Raw genomic sequence first — 7,330 nt, forward strand, 5'->3', positions numbered from 1 at the left:
GTTGTACTGAAAGATAGTATGTAGTTTTATCTTTTTATAAAACTGATGAAGTGTAAGCTTCCCGTAAACCGGGTAGTATTATTAATCCCTATGTGAGTTATTATAACCATGCTTAATATGACTGATATGCCTGAACGACGTTCTTCAAGCGTTAGAATTGGTAGACATTTGTCACCCTAGACTTGCTGGTCTAGCTGTAGCGAACATCTGAGGTGTGGGGTTGTCAATCCCGTATAGATCTATACATAACTATCTCGCTCTCCCTCCAGGAGACTCTGGTTATAATGCAAGGCTTAAAGTGTACGCTAGGTAGGTACGGTGAAGAGAATGTATCACAAGAGCATCAATAGATTTACGTGAACTATGCCTCATTTTTCTTGTAAAATGAAATAATTATACCATTGAATAATTATATGGTTCTTCTGAAATGAAAGTGTGGTTTTGTGACTCCCAAACTATACCATTTATAGTTTGTCTTGTATGTTTTGTCAAGTCCATTTATATAATCAAATATATAAATACATGTAAGTTATCATGTCTAGATGTTTTAAAAGATTATAACATATAAACTTACATCTAAACACAAGTATAAAAACATTTAGTATGATAAAGACAATTTCTAGTTTTTGACTTTTTTGTCTATGTTTTTAGAAAAATTATAGAAAAATCATCGTAAGTCGAAATTTGGATCCGTAAACTCTCAGAGCTTAGGAAATGAGTCTACTTTGTTCATAATATTTTTCCCTGACCTTTAGTGGTTCCTAACCAGAGTGAAATCGTTCATTTTTACAGAATGGTCCGAAAATGTTTTGAAATGATAGGCAGTTTTGTAAAAATCACCATAAATTGTATAATAATCGTATGAATGTGTGCGAGTAGTCCTTAAAAAGATATAGACCTAAAATATTTTCATATTGAGCAGTTTTGAAAGATATGAATTTTAAGCAGGGTAAAACAGTCCATGAACAGACCACAACTTTTCTATAAAAAGCTGATTTTTAAGCTTAGATATGTTTTAGTGACATAACTTGTATTTTTAGTTTGCAAAGCCTTTAGATCATCCAAATAGGATTTGTTTACTTGTATTCCCCCCCGCCCTAAAAGTTGGAAAAACTCTAAAATGAAGGGGTATGAACTCACCTTAGTAAATTTCGTGTGTGGTTTGAAGGAAAGAGATGAGAGTTTTCGAGCATAGCTTCTTGTGTGGAAAGTTGAAGAGCTTCTTGTAGGATGATTCTTCTAAGGATTTCACAAATGAAAAATATGTGTAAACATGTTGAAATTTACACAAAAAATGTGTCAAACTACTAGTGGATGTCGAATATGCTTACCAAATACCCTAGAAACGACCTTGAAATGGTGATTATTGAAAGGAATTGAACTTGAACTTGTGAGTATGAGAGAGTTTTAGTGAAAATAAGATGGAAAGAGTGGGATAAACCCACTCTCGGCCGAGTTTAAAAGGAAGGAGGGGTGATGCCTTTTATTTTTATATGTTGGTAGTTCAAGTGCCTTGTATGGATGTTTGATGGACAATTACATGTATAGCATGGATTTTTGGTGGTTACTTGTGTGTCTTGTATGGAAGTTTGATGTATAATGGTATGTATAGTATAGATTTTTGATGGGTAAAGGGAAGAAAAGTTGGTGTGGCACATCCCAAGTCAAACCTCGGGCCCCTAAATTCCCAGCCGAGATCCTCACCGAAATCAGGAGGGTTCTCGGTCCAAGGGTAACCGAAATCCCCCTCCTTTGTATAGGGTCTCCGGTCCGAGGACTTGGGTTCTCGGTTCGAGGGTTCTCTTGGCTGAAAGGCTTCTTTGTCCAATTTGAACACTTCCAAGGCAAACTTAATACATTCTTTATATAAATTAAATTTCAATATAATCTTTTCGAATGTTTATTACAATGAAGACGTGATGTGGTTTATATATTATCTGTAGAAGTACTTTGCTTGGATCAAAAACTTCCTGGTCGTACTATTAGAACTCTTCATTAATATTACATGTCACCTATAATGCCACTTGTCAACCTATTAATTATCAATTTCAAATTTCAAATTTTAAATTTTCCACTCTAATTACATTTTACATTAAATTAATAATTGATTCTCCGTTTTAAATTTTAAAATTTTTCACTCTAATTATATTAAATTAATAATATTAGATTAAAAAATAAAATAAAATTAATATATATTATAAGGCGATATAACTTCACGTATTTATTTAAATCAATGATTATAATTTTATATAACTAAAAAAATATCTCTTAAATAATAATTTATTTAAAATAATTGGTTAAAAATTTTGACTTTTTAATATGAAAATTTAATTAATTTTATAACCGTGGTTCTTATGTAACAAAACATAGTATTAATCACTTGTAACAACAACATTTTACATCATATTACATACATATATAGCCTATGAAGCGAACCATCACAACCGATAACTAATGTGCCTCTTAAGAAGATACCCCTTCACAAATCATTGCAACCTTTCATTTGACGGTTGATAATTTAACTGCTGTCAACTATAATTGCCAAATTAACTCTAATAAATTCTAAGTAAACCTTAGTATAGGGTTCAAGTCTCGTGGTGGACATAGGTGAAATTCGGTGTTAGTTTAGGAGTAGATTATATATTTGTATTTGTCGGTACAAAAAAAAAAAGAAAAAAAAACTAGTAATAAGCTATAAGTTAGAGGGTGTTTCGGATTGCTTTTAAAATCACTTTTTGACTTTTAGCTTTTTTAAAAAGTTAAAAAATTTTAAAGATGTTTTTTTTTTTCAAAAAAATTAGTTTTGCCATTCAGAAATGGCTAGCAGCGCAGCTTGTTGTCTGTTTGAATTCCATCGATATATAATGAACTATATTTGATTTCAATAAAAAAAATATGTTTGAGAATTGAGAATTAAAAAAGAACTTTTCAAAATAACTTTTTGTCAAAGAAGAAAAAAAAAGTTTTTCAAAAGTCATGAAATTGTATATTTTTGTGACTTTTGACCTTTTAAAAGGTAAAAAGATTCAAAAATAAAAAAATATCATCCAAATATTTTAAAAAACAACTTTTAATTTTTATTTTTCTAAAAAAACTTTTAAGAAAAGAAATTTTATAAAAAGAATTTTGGGTTTAAAAAAGAATCCCAACAACCCCTTTAATTTATAAACATGTTCGGGTGTTTGGCTTAGTTTAGCTTTTGAAAGGTAAAAAGTAAAAGTTGGAAAAGTCAGAGGAAAGATGCCATTTAAAACTACGCCAAACACCTCTGAAAGCACGACTTCGCACTTTTAGGGATAACGATAATATCGAAAGAGGTCAAGAACTGACGCCGGAAATCGAGAGAGCAATCACACAAGGCTTCTATAATTGTATTGTCGGAGAGATATCCGAATTCCAGATGTTGCCTTGACGAGCTTCTGCTGATCCTTGAGCAGAGGCGGAGCTTTAATCATTTCGTTTTACCGATTTTTTACCATGTCAATCCATGTCAGGAACCACAGACGAAATTTTGAGATAGAAGTTGACAAAGGGTCAAAATGGACAGTCAATCGATGGAAGGCAGCCCTTACAGAGGTTGCTGATTTGACCGGAATGATTGCTTCTAGGTATGGTTTCTCTATTCATGCTTAAAGTTTAATCCTTTAGAAATAACGCAATATCCAATACTGATTTGTTAATAGTTGTGGGCCTTAAATTTGATAAGGAATCGTAATTTGTGCCTAACTGATGATCAGATTCATGTATGCAAGCATCATGTCTCTTCTTTTGCTTATATTGCTTTGAATGTATGCAAACTGCAAAGAGCAGAACCAGGTAATTACATGCTTACATGTGTGTGGTTGTGTTGGTGTTGGAGAAATTACATTGAAGACAAGATAGAACAGGAAAGTTTCTTGTGTAACAAAACAGAATTTTTATTTATCACTTGTAACAACATTTTACAGTTAACTGCTGCCAACTATAATTGCCAAATTAACCCTAATAAATTCTAAGTAAACTTTAGTCTAGATTAACTTTCAACAGTTTGTATGATTGAAATTTTCATTTGATCTGAGAAATATCTTTTCTGTCACTTATATATAGATATTATGCCATTCTCCCCCTTGTGCTCATTTTCTTTATTCTTTTCTCACAGGTCTGAAGTAGACTTTATCGCAAAAATTGTTGATACAGTTAAATGTAAACAAGATATGAAGCTAGTTTGTACTCCAGCTCGTCTAATAGGAATGCATTCTCGAGCTAGATTTATCAACTCTTGGTTGGAAAATGAGCAATTTGGTGATAATGTTCTAACAATTTGTGGCATGGGAGGTATTGGAAAGATTGACACTGGCCCAATTCATTTACAGCTCAAACAAGCAAAAATTTGGAAGTAGCAGTTACCTTGAAGAGATTGGAAAGCACTACAAACAATCTGATGATTTGCTTGGGCTACAAAAACAACTTCTCAAAGACATTTTAGGGAGAAAGAATGCGAGTATATCTAGTGTATTTGAAGGTATGAGGAGTGTTGAGGAGGCATTACAAGTGAAAAGTGTGCTTATTATTCTTGATGCATTGATGAACATGATGAATTAAGTGCTTTACTTAGAACAATCGCTTTTCATACACAAAAACCAAGATCATAATAACAACGAGGCATTTAGATATACGTTCATGGTTTGGGTCCATATCTTGGATCTGTAGGATGCATGAACTTGAATTGTTGAATGATCATGAATCATTAGAGCTTTTAAGTCGCCATGCATTTGGATCCAAGACAACTATGGAAGATTTCAAGGAGCTTGCAGTTCAGTTAGCACAGTATTGTGGTGGAAGCCCACTAGCCCTTACAGTACTAGGTTCTTCTCTATTTGTTGATGTGTGGGAAAAAGATAACATGATAGAAGATTGGAGAAATACATTTAATTTGTTGAAAGGAGATCTTGATTGTAAAATTCAAGGTATACTACAAAAGAGCTTTGACTCATTACCACATGCCAATAACAAAGAGTTGTTTTTGCATATTGCTTTTTTCTATGTTGGTGAATATGAGGATTATGTGGTTAAAGATATTGGAGCATGACTGGCATGCAAAGGCTGGAATCAAGATCCTCATTAATAGATTATGTGGTAAAGGATTACTTTTACAATTTCACCAAGTACAAAACTTGTTTCTCAATGACTCCAACCTTGATGATTCATCATTTTTAAGTAAACAACCGCCATCCTTTTACAATCATGTGAATTTTAGAAGTAATTCGTTAATGCTCCTGACCAATTACACTAATCATAAAATGCTTCGGGTACTCGAGTTGAATGATTCTCCACATCTAAAATTCCTCTTATGTCTCCCAAGTATGCTAGAAGAGTTGTATACATCTTGGTGTTCTTCACTGGAGAAAATAACATTCGAATCGGATCGGTTTAGATTGCAGAAATTTGAATATCTAGGTTGTGAAAACTTGTTTGAAGTTCAAGGCTTTTTCAAATCGGTGCCGTTAGCAAAGCTTGAGGAAGCAGATTTGGGACATATGAAATGGATCAAAGAATACCATGATCCTAAGGTGAACCTCACAGATGATGGTGAATTAAAGCTAGAATACTACAAAAGTTACAAGAAAGAGGAAGAAGTTATTGACGGAGATTTATCTGAATTTGAGCCGACTACAGGATGCTACTATCTTTGTTGTCGCGATTTCTTCAAGTCAACCACTCCTGATTGGTTAAGTATGTTAGTTGAGCTGATCATGCTTTTCGTCAACATTAAAAAGCTGCAAATTAATAATAATATCACACTGTCACAGACTTATGTGGATGGAGAAAATCTCTTCTGATAATATCACACTGTCACAGACTTATGTGGATGGAGAAAATCTCTTCTGATAGACTACAAAGCATCGTATACCAATATCTCTTTGTAAATTATTAATCAACTTGTTCCTTAAATCCCTTAACCCACCCAACATATATAAATGAGTATATGCTTTGTTTATTATTAGCATAAAATCCACGTGGACCACAACTCTCAATGTGTAATTGCCCCCATCAGCTAGTCTTTTCTTCATAACTAGCGTGGATGGTGCGCGTGTTGCAGCGGGTTTATTAATCCTATATTTTCGACATCATTTGTAATGTTGTCTCAAACAAACTACACGAGGACCGTTTCTATAATTTCACTATTACACAGAGAGTATGTTGTTGTACACAATGATCATTCTATAATCTCACTATTACACATGGACCATTTCTGTAATTTCGGTATTAGATAGGGATTATTTCTGTAACTTTGCATTAAATAGGGATTATTTATGTAGTTATATCTGACTTAGGTACTTTTCTGTAATTTTGTCATAAAGACAATTACACAATTTTTTTGGGAGGTGATTATTTCATTTGTGTTTTTGATTTATCCACTTAAATCTGGTTTATGAGGGGCTACTACACATGTATATAATTGGTTAATATTTGATAGAAAAAAACAATGATAACGTATTCTTTAAGGATTTTTGTGAGGTTAAACAATGATAGTGTAAAACCTCAACCTACAATTGATTAAATTAAAATATTTTGATGGACAAAAACAATCAAAGCTCTGGTGATGGGAGCTAACGGTTGAGGAATGGAAGCTACGTAGGGTCCATGATTCAAACTTTGACACACCAAAAATATCCCTAGTGTTCCATAATCGACCAAAATTCTACATGGAAGATAACAAGAGTAGACTCAAAAGATTCCTTAATGGATGAGTTAATATTCTTTATTGACTTAGATTATAGACAGATATTGACATATTAAATTTAGGATGTGAATGAGAGATGTAATCATTGAGAGTTGTGAGTTGAATTATTTATTTAGATTTAGATCTTGATCATGATATTTGTATCTCTTCACTATATCGATTGTATCTTTTAATACCAAAAACGTCGTGTCAATTGTGTCGTTCTTATTATTATGCATGCCAAATCACACATTCAACTTACCATGTGGTACCATAGCCAAACCATAAAGATTCAAACATTTATTTCATTGAACGGCCATGATTCGACAATTCTACATAATTCGACCATCTTTTAGTAAGAGTCTCAAAATCACTCAAAATCTCATGGAATCATGCTCTTATGTCCATGTTACTGTATCTATATATTCAATCCCAAATCCTAATTTTTTATTGATATTGCTCAAATTTTGATCCATTCATTTGTTAAGCCCATGACCCAATCAGTAGATCCAATATTATTTACTGCCCATTTTCAAAATTCAAGTCGTAAATCAATTAGATCCGTTATCTGATTGTTCTAGTTTTGTACGAGATATTGATTCACATCGTATGTTTCACTGTCTTTTC

The 7,330-nt window shown here is 32.7% G+C and overlaps 1 long non-coding RNA gene across 1 annotated transcript; it reads left to right on the plus strand.

Moving 5' to 3' along the window:
- Positions 1 to 3,225: 3,225 nt before the first annotated feature.
- LOC145167438 (uncharacterized) lies at positions 3,226 to 6,372 on the plus strand. Its single transcript, XR_013741130.1, has 2 exons — positions 3,226 to 3,608; positions 4,139 to 6,372. It is a non-coding gene; the product is annotated as an uncharacterized LOC145167438 (long non-coding RNA).
- Positions 6,373 to 7,330: the final 958 nt, after the last annotated feature.

The sequence above is a fragment of the Lactuca virosa genome, chromosome 3 (assembly GCF_052849685.1).
Source record: "Lactuca virosa cultivar CGN04683 chromosome 3, Lactuca_virosa_CGN04683_v6, whole genome shotgun sequence".
Taxonomy (NCBI): Eukaryota; Viridiplantae; Streptophyta; class Magnoliopsida; order Asterales; family Asteraceae; genus Lactuca; species Lactuca virosa.